The 18,822-nt window shown below is 40.1% G+C and overlaps 1 long non-coding RNA gene across 1 annotated transcript in view; it reads right to left on the bottom strand.

The window, feature by feature from the left end:
* LOC140491787 (uncharacterized) overlaps positions 1-18,822 on the bottom strand; it is a 106,822-nt gene that overhangs the window by 12,076 nt on the left and 75,924 nt on the right. The window contains exon 2 of the long non-coding RNA XR_011963427.1: positions 2,837-3,045. This is a non-coding gene — a long non-coding RNA (uncharacterized lncRNA). The remainder of the gene's footprint in view (positions 1-2,836; positions 3,046-18,822) is intronic.

The raw sequence follows: 18,822 nt of genomic DNA, 5'->3' as shown, positions 1-18,822 counted from the left end.
GCTCAGGCCATTCAGTTGAAGATAATTCATACGGCCCATATAGCACCGGACCGATTGGCAAAATTTAAGGCAGGAACATCTCCAATGTGTCCCAAATGTAAAATAGAGGTGGGCACTCTTCTACATTGCCTATGGACCTGTCATAAGATCCGTAGATATTGGACTGAAGTAGCAAGTGCTCTGACAGAAATCTTAGGTACGGAAATTAGAGTGGACCCTGTATCTCTCCTTTTGGGCTTTTCAAACTTACCCTCCCTGGATATGCACAGGAAGGGATTATTTTCTATTCTCTCTTTCTGTGCAAGGAAAAGTATTTTGGTAAACTGAGTGGCTGAGGGTCCCCCTGGACTTTCGAATTGGCACAGATTAATCATGGAATGTATTCCCCTTGACTTCCTTACAAATATGGTGCACCAAAAGACCGCATTATTCCATAAAATATGGCAGCCCTTCTTGAATTACATAAATACAGATATTTCGGCCATCCTAACAAGGGCTTTTATTTAATTGAGATGGCGAACCTGGCTGGTCCAGGGCCCCTTGGGAGAGGAATCCCGTATGAATACAGGTTTAGTTACGATTTGATGTTAATACATTCCGAGCATATGTCTCACTACCCAATTTCTGTGTTTTCCGTCGTTTTTTTTCTCTCCTTTGAATAATGTAAGAGACTTAATTATACACTCTGGTTAGTTGTAGGTTAGATTAGTAGTTAGTTGAGCTTTTTTTCTCTTGGTTTTTTTTATTTGATAAATTTTGTTTATTATTTATTTAAGATTTAATTGTATATCAATGTTTATACTTGGGATTTTTTGTAAACTTGTAAAAATATGTTAAATTTTCAATAAAAATATCTATAAAAAAATTGTTGCTGCTAGAATTTCAAATTTAAAAAGCCACAGCTTTGGATAAAATTGATGTAAATGGTGTCATTTACTGTAGTTCGTAAGAAATTCAAATACTGATATGTGCATAGTATTACCAAATGGATGACCTATATACTCTTTGACAAAAGTGAAATTTGTTAAGTATGGAATTGAAAACGTACAGTGGCACTTAAGAAATCACTGTGTACAGGCAAAAACAAAGCAAATGAAATCCTAAATTATATTGTGAAATAATTAAGTGTGGAGAAAGTGAGGACTGCAGATGTTGGAGTACCAGAGTTGAAAAATGTGGTGCTGAAAAACACAGCAGGTCAGGCAGCATCCGAGGAGCAGGAGAATCGATGTTTCAGGCATAAGCCCTTCTTCAGGCTGGTGTGCCAAGCAGACTGAGATAAAAGGTAGGGGGGAGAGAATTTGGGGGAGGGGCGCTGGGAATACGACAGGTGGAAGGAGGTGAGGGTGAGGGTGATAGGCCGGAGAGGGGGTGGGGGGCGGAGAGGTCAGGAAGAAGATTGCAGGTCAAGAGGGCGGTGCTGAATCCGAGGGTTGGGACTGAGATAAGGTGGAGGGAGGGGAAATGAGGAAGCTGGAGAAATTTACATTCATCCCGTGTGGTTGGAGGGTTCCGAGGTGGAAGATGAGGCGCTCTTCCTCTAGGCGTCGTGTGGCCAGGGTTTGGCGATGGAGGAGGCCACGGACCTGCATGTCATTGGCGGAGTGGGAGGGAGAGTTAAAGTGTTGAGCCACGGGGCGGTCGGGTTGGTTGGTGCAGGTGTCCCAGAGGTGCTCCCTGAAACGTTCCACAAGTAGGGGGCCTGTCTCCTAACCTTCCACTATCTCAAAACCAAGAGGAGAAAATAAGATGCTGATTTGTTTCCAAGAGGCTTGAAGCTGTTTTGCTTTCAATTAATTCTAGACTGCTACAAAATGCAACAGTAGGGTTTGGCAGGTCTCTTCAACCACATCATGTGAACTCAGGATACTACCCTTTAAAGAAGTGAATAATTGCATCATCAGATAGTTGCACATTATTTCCTCTGAGGAACTGTTCAACCACATGATACTGTGTGAATAAGTTTGCTGAATCAACACTTTATATCACAGAACACCCATACCTTGACTTTTATTTTTGTTATGCATTCCCAGTATATCTTTTCCGATGTTGTTCACTGGAGCTGGCCAGGAGCACAGCAATGCGTATACAGATATATATATGGGGTGAGCTATAGAGTTTGGGACAATTTCACTTGAGCCAAACCTTGGTACTTTGGGCAGTGGAGTCATGAACTGAGACATTTTACGGTCAAAGCTGTGCAATAACTGCAGTAATTAACAGACAAAGAAAGAATCTGAGAGAGTACAGGGCCCTGGTGGCAAACCAAAAAAAATGCAAACAAAACACTAAGGTTGATTTCTGGAGTGCTAGAACTGAAAAGCATCAAAGTTATTTTAAACCTGTTCTGCCATCAGAAAAAAAAATTAGGGCTGGCCGAGGGGTAACCTTGTAGAGGTTTATAAACCCATGAGGGGCATGGTTAGGGTAAATAGATAAGGTCTTTTCCCTGGGGTGGAGGAGTCCAGAACTGGAGGGCATAGGTTTAGGGTGAGAGGGGAAAAAATTTAAAAGGGACTTAAGGGTCAACTTTTGCACGCAGAGGATGGCTTGTGTATGGAATGAGGTGCCAGAAGGAGTTGTGGAGGCTGCTACAATTACAACATTTAAAAAGCATCTGGATGGGTATGTGAGTAGGAAGGGCCAAGGGCTGGCAAATGGGACTAGATTAGTTTAGAATATCTGGTCGGCATGGACGAGTTGGAGCGAAGTGTCTGTCTTTATGCTGTACATCTCTATAAGATTATGAAAGAATTTGATAGAGTCGACAAGTGGTTCTCAAAATAGTGATCTATTGAAGCTAATGGCAAAGTACAGAAGAAGTTCGAACACTCACCCTCAGCATTTGCATAATTGGGAGCTGATGGTCAAGTGATAACGACTCTGGATTCATGGCCCAGGCTAACATCCGGGGAATGTGGGTTGGACTCCTATCACTACTGCCGGTGGAATCTGAAATCAATTCCTTTAAAAATTATCTGGAATTGAAAGCCAATCTGGATGGTGGTTGTCACGAAATGAAAACCTCCATAATTCGCTAATGTCCTGTATAAACATATGAAATAAGAGTAGATTAGTTTTCCTTTTGAATCTGCATTGCCATTCAATAAGATGAGGTTTTAACCTCAACTCCACATTCCCACCTGCCCCCATAAACTTTCACCCCTTGCCTTACCAATAATCTATTTACCTCTGCCATAGCAAAATTTAAAGATTCTGCTTCCACCACCCTCTGAGAAAGAAAATTCCAGAAGTTCACATTCCTCTGAGTTGATGGCCTACCAATGTCCCTCTATAATAAAGCATTATCTCCCTCCTTTTATGTTTAATTCCCTCACAATAAAAAAAAACACTGCTTTCTACATTATAGGGTGCACCTGCATCATCAGCTTTTCTTTATTTGCATGTAGTATGTAGGCTTTGCTGGCTGGTTGACATTTATTCACTGTCCCTAAAGAAGGTGATGGTGAGCTGCTTCTTAAACTGCTACAGTCCATGTGCTCTAGGTAGACCCACAATGCCCTTAGAGAAGGAATTCCAGAATTTTGACCCAGTGACAGTGAAGGAACGATGATATATTTCCAAGTCAGAATGTAGAGTGGTTTGGAGGGAACCTTCAGTGGTAGTGTTCACATGTATCTGCTGCCCTTGTCCTGGATGGAAGTCATTGTGGGTTTGGAAGGTGCTGTATAAAGATCTTTGGTGAATTTCTGCAGTGCATCTTGTACATCTTACACAGTGTTGCTCTTGAGTGTCGGTGGTAGAGGGTGTGGATGCTTGAATACGTGGTGCCAATCAAGTGGCTGCTTTATCCTAGATGGTGTAAAGCTTCTTGAATACTGTGGAGTTCAACCCATATAAGCAAGTGGGGAATATTCCCTCACACTCCTGAATTGTGCCTTGTAGATGGTGGACAGACTTTGGGAAGTCAGAAGATGACTTACTCACTACAATATTCCTAGTTTCTGACCTGGTCTTGCAAACACTGTATTTATGTGGCAAGCCCAGTTAAGTTTTTGATCCATAGTAACTCCCAGGATGTTGATAGTGGGGGGATCCAGAGGTGGTAATACCATTGAATGTCAAGAGATAGTGGTCAGATTGTCTCTTATTGGAGATGATCACTGCCTGGCATTTATGTGGCACGAATATTACTTGACACTTCTCAGCCCAAACTTGGACATTGTCCAGATCTTGTTGCATTTGAACATGGACTGCTTCAGTACCTGAGGAGTTGCAAATAATGCTGATTTCTGTGCAATCATTGGCAAACATCCCCATGAATGATTTTATCATGGAGGGAAGATAATTGATGAAACAGCTGAAGATGGTTGGGCCTAACACACTAATCTGAGGAACTCCTGTAGAGATATCCTGGAGCTAAGATGATTGACCTCCAACAATCAAGACCAACCTTTGTGATTCATGTACTTAGAAACCCAGACCAATCTGGATTTACAGTGATTCAAGAAGACAGCTTACCACTTCCTTCTCAACAGCAACCAGGGATGGACCATAAATTCTGGTTCAGTGTCCTTGTGAGCTCTTTAAAATTCACTTTCCCATGTTACATAGTGTCATCAGCAAATTTAGCAAACATTTATTCCGTTTTTTTCATCCAAATCATTTATCTAAATTGTAAGTATTGAGAGTCCCACACTGATCCCTGTGGGACTCAACTTGTTCCATCTAGCCAACCAGAAAATGACCCATTTATGGCTACACTTGGCTCTCTGTTAAATAGCCAATCTGTTAACCATGCTAATGTGTGCACCATGAGCTTTCATTTTTCATAATAATCTTTAATGTGATCCTTATTAAATGTCTCCTCAAAATCAAGGTACAGCACACCCAATAGTTTTCCTTTATCAACCATCCGTTACTTCAAAGAAACATACAAAATTGGCTAAATATGATTTCCCTTTCACAAATCATTTTGACTCTCCCTGATAAGCTTAAATATATCTAAATGCCTTGTTATGACTTCTTTCATAATAGTTTCTAACATTTTCCCCTGATGGATGTTAAGCTGATCGGCCTATAGTTTCATGTTTTCTGTCTCCCTTTTTCAATTAGGGGTTACATTGGATACTTTCTGTTCAAATGGGACTTCTTCAAACCCAGTACATTTTGAAAAATTGAAACCAATACACCAACTAGCTCACTAACCCCCACTTATTTTAAGACTCCAGGATGAAACATCAAGACCCAGGGACTTATCGATTTGCTGTTCTGGCTATTTGTTATGTACTAGTTCCTGAGTTCTATATTACATGGACTTCAGAACCCTGGAAAAAAATCACAATAATGTCATGGAGCTGCACATCACCAAGCAGAAAACAGTAGAGTGTGGACAAAGCTAGAACACACTACAACAAAGTACTAGACTATAATATATTAGACTAGAATGAGACAGAGCCTGAAGAGCACACCGAAATGAACACACAAAGATGATAGTAACTGTAATATCAGAGTCTGGTTATGTACATGATTACTATACATAACAGTACTTAGCATTAATGTAAATTTGAAGTTTAGACTGGTTTTACTCTCTCCTCGACTAGTCCATTTTGAACTGAAACTTACAGTGTGGCATCATTATAGTGTGGTAAAAGATATTCATCGCTCCCTTTCAATATCAATTCAGCCGATACTTCTGGGATATTATTTGTATTTTCTGTAGTGAACACCAATACTTGTTCAATTCATCTGACACTTCCTTACTTTCTATGATTAATTGCTAGACTTATTTTCTACAAGTTCAATGCTCACCTTTTTCCTTTTTTTAAAAGTGTGTAGAAACACTTATGTTCTATCTTTACATTTGTTGCTAATTTTCTCTTGTTTGTTAATTTTTCTCTCCTTGTTAATCTTGTAGTTACTTTTTTAGTATTCTGTCCAATCTTCTGATCAGCCACCCACTTGTGTAATAATAGTCTTTTTCTTTAAATATAATCTTTAACTTTATTAGTTAATTATGGATGCTGGCTCCTCCCCTTTCAGTTAGAATGTATTTATTCTGTGCATCTTGAAATATCCCATATCTCAATAAAAGTCCACCGTTGTGTCTGTAATGATCCATCCCTTAAACTAAATTGCCAACTCACTTTTACCAGTTCTGCTTTCAAGCCCTCATAATTGCCCTTCATGGAAAGAAATCTGCCATCTTTATCATGGCTGATCCAAATGTAAATCACAGTAATTTGGTTTACACTTAACTGCCCTCTGAAATGGCCTAAAAAGTCAAATCACCGAGTTCAAAGGATATTGAGGTCAAGCAACAACTGCTGATCCTGTCAGTGACTCCTACATTCCATAAAAAGAATTAAAAAAATCACAACCAGCCCAGTTCGTTTGAGCAGATCATGAATTGCCAAAAAGATGAACAACAATAATGTAGCTCTATCAGCACGATTTATGTCATAGATCATGGCACTCTGCTTCTTTTTCCAATCACCAAAATCTGTAAACTCCAGTTAATGATACTTCTGCAATGGAAATAATTTATCCCTGCACTCTAATGCTCAGATCTTTCAGTGTTTAGATTGTCTGATCTGAGATAAGCATCAGGATCTTGCACCAACTCCTCAGGAATTGTTCAAGAAGTTTGAACATCTGACTGGCCATTTCCTTCTCCCCAGGTCCCTTTGAGAAAAGCTTTTACTCACAGTTGGAGTTAGAAACTTGGATCATTATGACTTATTGTTTGGACAATTACTTAGGACGTTAGTTTAACTTCTGGGTTACTATCCACTTTATATCACTCTCAACATCCCACCTCAATACCTTTGACCTGATCTAACCATTCCTCAAGATCTGATTCCTCTCACTTGACCATGCTCAAATAACCTCCAAACAACCCAGCCACTCATCAGGTCCCACCCTGCTCATTTGTCACCCTATCTGCTGGTGACCCTATCCCTTAATCCACTTACCTCATTAACCCTAGCCCCTTACCAGCTTCTCTCATCCACACTCATTTACTGGGACTTTGAAAAGCTGCTAAACTGTTCCAAATCTTTTCAGTATGTTCATGAATGAATTATCTGAATATGCCATCCAGTGATGTGAGAAGGAAGAAGGTTTGGCTACCCTCAATGATTCAACACCAAGAACAGTTCCAATTTCATGCACAGATGACACTTAGAGTCATAGAGTCATAAAGATGTACAGCATGGAAACAGACCCTTCAGTCCAATCTGTCCAAGCCGGCCAGATATCTCAACTCAAACTCGTCCCAGCTGCCAGCACCTGGCCCATATCCCTCCAAACCCTTCCTATTCATATACCCATCCAATTGCCTCTTATATGTTGCAATTGTACCAGCCTCCACCACATCTTCTGGCAGCTCATTCCATACATGTACCACCCTCTGTGTGAAAAAGTTGCCCGTTAGGTCTCTTTTATATCTTTCCCCTCTCACCCTAAACCCATGCTCTCTAGTTCTGGACTCCCCGACCCCAGGGAAAAGACCTTGTCTATTTATCCTATCCATGCCCCTCATAATTTTGTAAACCTCTATAAGGTCACCCCTCAGCTTCCAACGCTCCAGGGAAAACAGCCCCAGCCTGTTCAGCCTCTCTCTGTAGCTCAGATCCTCCAACCCAGGCAACATCCTTGTAAACTTTTTCTGAACCCTTTCAAGTTTTACAACATCTTTCCGATAGGAAGGAGACCAGAATTGCATGCAATATTTCAAAAGTGGCCTAACCAATGTCCTGTACAAACACAACATGACCTCCCAACTCCTGTACTCAATACTCTGACCAGTAAAGGAAAGCATACCAAACGCCTTCTTAGCTATCCTATCTACCTGCGACTCCACTTTCAAGGAGATATGAATCTGCACTCCAAGGTCTCTTTGTTCTGCAATACCTCCTAGGACCTTACCATTAAATGTATAAGTCCTGCTAATATTTGCTTTCCCAAAATGCAGCACCTCGCATTTATCTGAATTAAACTCCATCTGCCACTTCTCAGCCCATTGGCCCATCTGGTCCAGATCCAGTTGTAATCTGAGGTAACCCTCTTCGCTGTCCACTACACCTCCAAGTTTGGTGTCATGTGCAAACTTACTAACTGTACCTCTTATGCTCGCATCCAAATCATTTATGTAAATGACAAAAAGTAGAGGACCCAGCACCAATCCTTGTGGCACTCCACTGGTCACAGGCCTCCAGTCTGAAAAACAACCCTCTGCCACTACCCTCTGTCTTCGACCTTTGAGCCAGTTCTGTATCCAAATGGCTAGTTCTCCCTGTATTCTGTGAGATCTAAACATGCTAACCAGTCTCCCATGGGGAACCTTGTCAAACGCCTTACTGAAGTCCATATAGATCACATCTACTGCCCTGCCCTCATCAATCATCTTTGTTACTTCTTCAAAAAACTCAATCAAGTTTATGAGACATGATTTCCCAGGCACAAAGCCATGTTGACTATCCCGAATCAGTCCTTGACTTTCCAAATACATGTACATCCTGTCCCTCAGGATTCCCTCCAACAATTTGCCCACCACCGAGGTCAGGCTCATCGGTCTATAGTTCTAAAGAAACTGGGAGCAGAAGTCGAGAAAGGAATGTTGGGACAAAATAAATACGACCAGAATGAGCAGACTGGCAGTCATTGGTTCAGCAGGATGATCAATCCTTTATCCAAACCAATCATAATTTAAAAGGAAAATCTTGACTCAACCTTCCCTTTTCTGGGGAAAATCATCACAGTTTCTCCACCTCCATGCAAGGGCAGTCACATCTTCAGTGTTACAACTGCACAGATGCTAAAAATCTCACTTTAGTGGAGGAGGCTGCATTTGGATATGGAAAACCCAGCCTGAATCCACTCTCACTCCCTGTGAAAAATGAATTGTCATGTTCAGTGATGGCTTTTGCAGATACGGACCACTTCTGGGATTTTTGACATGGAGGACTGTTAATAATCCAAAAGGATAGGCTCTCCACTTGGAGAGGCTCTCAAATATGCCAAACAATGGGGCATTTAGGGTTATCGAGACGGACAGCTCAGAAATAGAACTTCAGTCCATTTTGTTCATGCCGACCTGATCCTAAATTAATCGAGTCTCATTTGCCAACATTTGGCTCATATCTCTCCAAACCCTTCTTATTCATATACCCATCCAGATGGATTTTAAATGTTGCAATTGTACCAGCCTCTACCACTTCCTCTGGCAGCTCATTCCATACATGCACCACCCTCGGCATGAAATATCTTTCCCCTCTCACTTTAAACCCATAGTTTTAGACTCCTCTATCATGAGAAAAAGACCTTGGCTATTCAACCTATCCATACCCCTCATGATTTTATAAATCTCTATAAGGTCACCCCTCAGCCTTCAACATTCCAGGGAACATAGCCCTAGCCTATTCAGCTCTCCTTATAGTTCCAACCCCAGCAACATCTTTATAAATCTTTTCAGAACCCTTTCAAGTTAACAACAGGGAGACCAGAACTGAACACAATTTTCCAAAAGCGTCCTAACCAATTTCCTGTAGAGCTGCAACATGACCTCCCAACTCCTATACTCAATATACTTGCTTCATGTTTCATAGCATTTTCAATGGGTATATGTCAATTTTACCAGTATGCCTACATTCTGAAGTCTGCTACTATACTCGTTCATTTCTGAGTTTAATTTATCTTCTAAATTTGAAATTACACTGGGCAGGATTTTTAGGATGGAAAGGTTTCCTGCCCATTGAACGAGTGTGGAACATAGCCACACTGAGTACACCAAAACAATAGCCACTGGCTACTCTGCCTGAGTGAAGTTGGCTGTTCCTACTTCAGAGAGCTGCCAGTCAATCTTATTCCTAGCAGAGCCAGTGCCAACAGGGGGCACAAACTGGATGAATACCAATACCTAGATTCCATGTCCTAGAGTTCATGACCAAGGAGATGTGTGTATTTGATGGGGAGTGATTACACAGTAGGTTTGCAGGCTCAAGGAGCTGGTGGGTGTGATGTGTGTTGGCAGAATAATGATGTTGAAGGAGAGGCAGGGAGGAAAGGAGTACTCATTGGGTTACAATCCTTGGAGGGAGGGTCCCTGATGTGGAAATTATGCCCTTGAAGGAGTTATTATCCACCCAACATCTCGTCCAAGACCTGAGCAACATGACTTGCTGTGATGTCCTCCACCCCCTAACCTCCTCCCACCAGCTTTGAGGCCGGGCAGGAAACAGATGTTAAGAGTTATAAGGAGAGGCTGGATGTGCTGGGACTTTTTTCACTGGAGTGTAGGAGTTTGAGGGGTGACCTTATAGACGTTTATAAAATCACGAGTGGCACATGCAAGGTGAATAGCAAAGGTCTTTTCCCTAGGATAAGGGAGTTCAAAACTAGAGAGCACATTTTTAAGGTGAGAGGATAAAGATTTAAAAGGGATGTAAGGGTCAACCTTATGGATCATATGTGGAAGGAACTGTTAGAGGAAATGGTAGATGCAAGTACAGTTACAACACTTAAAAGGACAGGTACATGAATAGGAAAGGTTTAGAGGGATATTTGCCAAACGCAGGGAAAGGGGACCAGTGTAGTTTTGGAAACTGGGTCATCTTGGATGAGTTGGACTGTTTCTGTGCTGTATGACTCAATGACTCTAAGTGAGAAAATTGGAAAAATCAGGGATGTAGAGTCACAGAGGTCTGCAGCATAGAAGCAAGTCCCTTCAGCCTATTTAGTTTGCAACGGTCAAAAACAAGTATCTAATTATTCTAATCCAATATTCCACTACTTGGCTCACAGCCTTGTGTGTCTTGGCATTACAGCTGACATGACCCATTTCCTTCTGTTTTTGGACTACAATCATTCCAAACCCTGTCATCACGGCCCTAAAGTATCATTTAGCCCTTTGAACAAGCCTCTATTTATTCATTCTCAGCACATGTAAACCTTCTTAATCATGACAGCATCTTGTGCTATGTGGCTTTCAGGCTCATCTTAGAGACATTGGGGGAGTGAACCTTGGGTTCAGAGCTGTGAGCCAAGTGCTGGAATATTGGATTAGAATAATAAGATATTTGTTTTTGACCAGTGCAAACTAAATGGGCTGAAGGGACTTGCTTCTATGCTGTAGACCTCTGTGACTCTTAAGTTCCTGATTTTTCCAATTTTCTCACCTAGAGTCATTGAGTCATACAGCACAGAAACAATCCAACTCAAATGAACAGACTAACAATAATCAAGCCCACAGTTTGTAGTTGGTCGGAACTTTCTGGGGCACTTTTTGACAGGGTTGTGTTGATCCATTTTTGGCTACTTTCCATTTCGACATTGTGTTTTAATCCCTTTCTTTATCCCTGATAACACAGATATTGTGCACAGATTCTGAAATTAATCTGAGCCCAAAGTTCACATTAAATTTCCAAACCTGGAAATACTGCGAGGTCACACCCTGACCTAAAATATTGATCAGCTTCTTTCAGGGTTCTATCACCAATTTCTTTGTGAAGATAATTCTCTTTTGTGAGGTTGAATAGCCTGTTTCTGTGCTGTACATCCTGTATACTATATAAATGTTGTGCGTAAACATTTGTGTTTATGTTATATTGGAGAATCTAAGGCAAAAGTTTCTGGGATGAACTGGGTACAGCTGGATCAGATCAGAGCTTCTGTTTGTATGTTGCCTTCCTCTGTTTACTCTGGTTAAAATCTTCAGATTCTAACGATTATTTAACTATTATCAGACCAGTTGATTGCAATTGCTGTAAATTACCATTTAAAGTACTGAAAAGCTATGGAATCATGATCTCTGGAAAGTGATTAGAAATGTTTTAAATTCTCTTGTTCTTCTGCAGGTTTTGTATAATTATTCTGATTAACTATCTAATTGCTGCTTTTGAAACTTTCGATGACTTGAATACAGCCAAATGCTATCAAGGGCATAATGAATGAATAAACCATGCATGATTTTTAAGGTTATATTCACAGGATAATTCACTATAAAGAAAAGCATAACCTTTTGTTCTTGTAGAGAACCTTGGTTTTGCTTCATTTATAATGGTTCTCAGTCTTCATTCCCTTACATGCTGGAGGGGATTGAGGCTTTGGAAATAATTTATCCTAGTGCCACAGGATTGCTTCTCTGTTTAAAAGCCCTTAGCTACCAAGATATGCTGAAAGAACTGTGGATTTTAAGTAACACATATTTGGGCAATTTGATCAAGCATTATACCACAATGAAGCGATTGAACTGTGTTTGTGTGGACAAATTTATTTCAACTGAGTAGATTATGGAGGACAAGCATGAGGCTCCATGTTAGGTTGTCCTTCTTTTCCAAGACCTGTGGATTAGGCTCCTTGCTCATGTGATGAATTCTGATTTATGGTTCGACTTAGATGGAGAAAGGATGAACCCATTTCTTATTGAGAAAGGAATCAGGTCATGCCAGATAGGTACCAAGTATGTTTTAAAAATTCTCTTCAGGGACATCAGTGTTGCTGGCTGGCCAGCATTTATTGCATGTCTTTAGTTGCTCTTGAGAAGGTGTGGTGAGCTGCCTCCTTGAATCACTGGTGTCCAGGTGCTGTAGGTAGACCCACAATGCTGCTAGGGAGTTCCAGGATTTCAGCCCAGTGACAGTAAAGGGATAGAAATATATTCCCAAGTCAAGATGGGGAGTGACTTGGATGGAAATTGCAGGTGGTGGTGTTCCCATATGTCTGCTGCCATTGTCCTTCTAGATGGAAGTTGTCATGGCTTTGGAAGGTGCTTTCCAAGCATTTTTAAAAAAATTCTGCAGTATATTTGTAAATATTACAAACAGTTGCTACTGACTGTCGGTGGTGGAGAGAGATGCTTATGGATGTGGTGACCATCAAGTGGGTTGCTTTGACCTGGATGCTGTTAAGCTTCGAGAGCGTTGTGGAGCTGCATCCATCCAGGCAAGTAAGGGGTATTCCAGCATGCTCCTAACTTGTACCTTGTAGATAGTGGACAGGCTTTCAGAAGTCAGGTGGCAAGTTACTCGCCACAGTATTCCTAACCTCTGACTTGGTCTTGTAGCTATAGTATTTATATGGTGAGTCCAGTTTAGTTTTTGATCACTGGTAACCCCTAGGATGTAGATATTGGAGTTTCAGTGCTAGTAACACCACTGAACATCAAGGAATGGTAATGGAGGTGGGAGGGGTGGGGTGGTAGATTGTCTCTTATTGGAAATGGTCATTGCCTGGCATTTGTGTGGCACAAATATAGCTTGCCACTTGTCAGCCCAAGTGTGTATATTGTATAGGTCTTGTTGCATTTTCATCATGATGAGTATTTATAATACAGTTTCATAACAGGTAAGATAATAGAGCATAGACTGGATGGACAGGTTAATCTAGTCTTGCCTGACTTTTTCTACATTTGTACTTCCTGCTCTGTCATATTTAAAGAAACTAGCAGCGCATAATTTACACTGACTTTTTTAAAAAAATTGATATAAGACAATGAAGTTAACAAGGTGAGCAATGCAACACAGACATAGAATTTGCTGCAGTCATTCTTATTACTGTGCAATTTGGCTAGTGACATTTGGTGAATCCCCCATGAATTGTGAATTATCATAAATTACAGGGAAGCCTTTAGCCTTGTCAAAATAGGGCTAACAAACCATGAATTTGATTAAGTGCTACATTTGTGCACTATTTGCAACTAAATTCACAGTAGCATGCTCAGAACTGGTGTATAAAAACACAAGTACTGTACAGTCTGAATGATATTCGTATTCCTGCCAAATCAATTAACCTCTGTAGTCTGGAGGGAAAATATATCATAACTGAATTAAAACCTGATTCAGAATTATGCTTAATTTTGATTTTTTCCATATGAATACAGTAAATATGTATTGATCACTCACTTCAAAATAATGAAAATGAGATTAATGAATAAATATAAATGCAATACTACTCTTCACATTAAATATACAATTATCAATGAAGTGTGAACCTACACTGTGTTCTGTTATGATGGAAAATCTGGATAGCAGCTAATTTCCTTTCAATTTTCTCTTAAAAGTTATCACCAAGATATCCATGCTTAAAAAGGAATCCTGAAGGTTCCATTGGGTTTTACAAAGAAGTAGGAGATTCCTAAAGGTGGTTGTCTAAATGCTGGTTGAGACAAAAAAATGGTCGCAGAAAGGCTGACAATACTTCAAATTGAAAATTCACCCAATCTAATCTTGATTGGATACATCCAATGTTGTGGAGGGAAATAATATATCTTATAGAGGTACAGGCCACAAACTTCCAGTCCTCCTTTGAAAGAAAAGTGGTGCTAGAATGCTGGAGATTTTCAAATGTTACACTATTACTAAAAGAGGGAAGAAGGAAATACTTGGGAAGTAGGGGTCAGTCAACCTACAGTCTATGGTGGGAATATTTTAAAAAATAATATTCTGGCAGAAAATTAACAGTCGTCAGTAGTGTGCACTTGCTTTCAACAAGGTATTTTACTTGGTGTGGCAATGCTTATGCAATCCACAGTAACATATGAAACTGGGTGTGGACACTGTGGTATTGAAAAATCCAATGGGCATTATATTACAAATAAATAGAGTCATAGAGATGTACAGCTTGGAAACAGACTATTAGGGAGATAAAAACAATGACAGCAGATGCTGGAAACCAGATTCTGGAATAGAGTGGTGCTGAAAAAGCACAGCAGTTCCGGCAGCATCCGAGGAGCAGGATATAGATAAATAGACTATTAGGTCCAACTCCTCCACGCCGACCAGATATCCTAAATTAATCTTGTCTGTCTTGGCAGGATTTGGCCCATATCCCTCTAATTCATATACCCATTCAAGTGCCTTTTCAAGTTGTAATTGTACCAGCCTCCACCAGTTCCTCTGACAGCACATTCCATGTACACAACACTCTCTGCATGAAAAAATTGCTTCTTAGGCCCCTTCTAAGTCTTTCCCCTCATTCCCTAAACCTATGCCCTCTAGTTTTGGACTCCCCTCCCCTGGGGAAAATACCTTGACTATTCACCCTATCCATGCCACTCATGATTTTCTCAACCTCTACAAGGTCACCCCTGAGCCTCTAATGTTTCAGGGAAAACAGCCCCATACTATTCAGCCTCTCCGTGTAGCTCAAGCCCTGAAACCCTGGCAACATCCTTGTAAATCATTTCTGCATCCTTTCAACTTTCATAACATTTCTTTCTCTAGCAGGGAGACCAGAATTGAATGTAGTATTCCAAAAGTGGCCTCACCAATGCCCTGTACATATTATGTATAAATATTATATTCCTCAAGCACACTAGTGCTAAGGCTAACATTAAGTTGTTAGATTACAGCAAAATGGGATGCTTCCATTCAACTGCCATCATTTGAGTGATCCAACAAAAGCTGGTGTGTGTGACCTTTCTACCCTCAGGACTCTTGATATAATACAATGAATGATGCTATCACTTTTAAAGGTTTACTAATATTCTGACTGTGAAATACAACACAACAATAGTGCAATCTTGAACTAACAAAGAAGATGTAGCAGGGATTTCTTAATGGCAAATTGTGTTTGCCTAACTTTTCACAGAGCTGAAAATGTGTTGCTGGAAAAGCGCAGCAGGTCAGGCAGCATCCAAGGAGCAGGAGAATTGATGTGTCGGGCATCACTTTCCTCATTCCTGAAGAAGGGCTCATGCCCGAAACGTCGATTCTCCTGTTCCTTGGATGCTGCCTGACCTGCTGCGCTTTTCCAGCAACACATTTTCAGCTCTGATCTCCAGCATCTGCAGTCCTCACTTTCTCCTCGTAACTTTTCACAGATTTTTGATGAGGTAACAGAATGGATTGATGGAGCATTGCAGATGAAGTTGTTATATAGACTTTGAAAAGATCTGATAATGAACCATATAGTAGAGTTGTCAACAAAATTGAACTCCAGAGGATAAAAATGGTGATAAAGTCTTAGATGCAAATTGGCTAAGAGATAGAAAAAGCGAGTAATGGGCTTCAAAAGAACACAGAGAGGTTGGTAGAATGGGCAAACACATAGCAAATAAAATTCAACACAGAAAATGGAACGTATCTTTTATAGAAAGAATTAGAAGAGACTATGCATATTAAACAATACAATTTTAAAGGGGTTGCAAGAAGAGATTTTGTTTTATGTTTATGGTGATATGGGCATTATTGGCTGGGCAAGCATTTATTGTGTATTGCTAATTCCCAAGTTAATGGTCAGTCACATTGGTGTGGGTCTGGTGTCACATGTAGGTCAGACCAATTATGACTGGCAGATTTACTTCCCTAACAGACACTACTGAACCAGATAGTCTTTTTACAACAATCAGCAATGGTTACTTGGTTGACATTAGGCTTGTGTTTTTATTATTTCAGATCTTAAGATCACAAGATTTAGAAGCAGAAGTAGACCATTCAGCCCATCAATTTGGCTCTGCCAGTCAATGAGATCAGGGCTGATCTGATGGTCCTCAACTATACTTTTCGACCTTATCCCCATAAACCTTGATTTTCTTACTGATTACAAGTCTGTCTATCTCAGCCCTGAACAACACAGCTTAACAGCCACTGTGGTAAAGGATTTATTAGATTCATTGTCTTCTGAGAGAATAAAAATTCTCCTCACCTCTGTCATAAATAGCTAACCTCTTACTCTGAGCTTATGCTTTTGATCCTAGTCTCTCCCATGTAGAAAAGAATCATATTCAGACACAGTTGAAATATTGTGTCCAATCTTAGTAACACAACTTACAAAGAATGTGAAGGCTTTAGAAAGACTACAGAAAAGATTTATAGAATAATGCATCAATAATTGACTAGTGTCACATGGATGAATTAAGGATACTATGATTCTTCTTACTGAAGAGGAATGAGATGAAATTCAATAAAGATATTTAAACTATGAAGGCTTTAGGTGGTATAAACAAAGAACAATTGTTTGTAAGAGCTTAGTATTTTCTTAAGATTTGTTTATGGGATGTGGGAGTTGATGGTATGGCCAGCATTTATTGTCCACCTTGAATTTCTCTTGAGATGATAGCAGTTAGTCATCTTCCTGATCTGCTGTTCTTTTCAGGATTTTGATCCAGTAAAGTTTAAGAAATGACAGAATATTTCTAGGTCAGAATGCTATAAAACATTACAGGATCTCTGGTTTTCTCATCTGCTGCCTTTCCTCTTCTATGTGATTGAGAAGAGGGGCTTGGAAAATGCTGTGAAAGAAGCCTCAATGATCTTCTGCAGTGCATCCGGTTAATGATACAGGCTGCAGCTATGTTACATCAGTGCTTGATAGAATAAATATTCAGATGATGACTTTGTCCTTTTTGATGTTGAAATTCTTGAGTGCTGTTGGAATTACATTCATCCAGGCAAGTGGACTCCTAACTTATGCCTTCTAGATGGTTAAAAGGCACTGGGATGTTAGATGAGTTAAGCACTGCAAAATTCCCAATTTCTGCCCTGCTTTTATAGTCAAAGAATCTAAACATTAGTGTGATCTCTGAGATGCTGATAAGAGGGAATTCAACAATGATGATCCCATTTGAATGTCAAGGGCAATGTTTAGACTCCTCTGTTGCCATTGCCTGACAGTCATATGATGCAAATGCTTCTTGCCTTTTATCAGTCCTAGCCTGAAAGTTGTTCAGGTATCTAATGGTTACATCCAGACATTGACTGTTGTACTATCTGACTGATTAAACTGAACACTGTGCAAGCATTTCTAGTTCAGAAAGTAAAGTTGCTATAATTCTACCTGACCATAGGATGCTTTTCCATTAGAGAGAAACAACTAGTAGTGATTTATACCAGAGGGTCACTGCAGCTCAGCTGAGGGGAGGGGATGAGAAGTAGGGCTCTTTATGGTAACTTCAGCTGGTGTGGAAATTGATGTCATACTTTTGGTCTCACTCTGAACTGTAAACCAGACAGCTGAGCTAACTGACCCCAACCTTGCAAAAAAAGGTTGTTGATGAAGCAGCTGTAGGTGTTTGGGTGGACAGCATTCCATGAGGAACTCCTGACAACCAGCAGGTACTGATTTAAGTTGGTTGGCTGAGGGGTCAGGGCCAACTTATGGCAAAAAAAAGCTTCTGAGTTCAACAAGTGGTTGGAATGTGGAATTCACTCTCATAAGTTGATGGAAACAAATCTTTCAAAATGGAAAATTTGATGAATACAGCAAACTTTTAATTAATTGGAACCTATCAGACCAGAAGTGTGCCAGTTGATAAAATATTCTGGAAAATCAAGAAGTATGCAAAACTGGAGTAAACCCTGACCAAGCGAAGCTTCGAGACATCAACATCCCTCAAAACATCAACATACCTCTTAAAATCAACATAAAAACACACAGTAAATATTAGAAACATAATGCAGGGGAAAATCACATCACTTTGTTTACAACATAAATGCTTGGACATCGTGGTGTTTGAGGTGTATATACGTTTTGCTGGATTATCAACACAATTGGTTGATAAGGTGCCGATTAAAACAAAGCTTCCTGTACTTGGGAAAGCAAAAATTGCATTAATGTGGCAAAATAGAAAGGGGAGTGAGACTAACCTCATTGCTTCAAATCAATTTATCTCTGAAGGCTGAAAGACCTATTTCTGCACTACAGTATTCTATAATTCTTAACTATTAGGATTTCAGAGATTATTTAGGGACAAATATAGACCTTACATTTTTCTGTTTAAATATACTCACACAGGATTGCTTCAACGTAAACAATCAACAAGGGTAATTTCCCTAGCATTTGGTACAAAAGTCCCCAAGTCATCCAGTCTGAAAAGTTTAAGGGAGATCTTTGTGCTTACGTAAGTGCAATTCAACACATTTA

Source organism: Chiloscyllium punctatum, chromosome 20 (genome assembly GCF_047496795.1).
Source record: "Chiloscyllium punctatum isolate Juve2018m chromosome 20, sChiPun1.3, whole genome shotgun sequence".
In the NCBI taxonomy this organism is placed as follows: Eukaryota; Metazoa; Chordata; class Chondrichthyes; order Orectolobiformes; family Hemiscylliidae; genus Chiloscyllium; species Chiloscyllium punctatum.
Note: the sequence above shows the minus strand (reverse complement) of the source record. Positions and strands in the feature narration are given on the sequence as shown.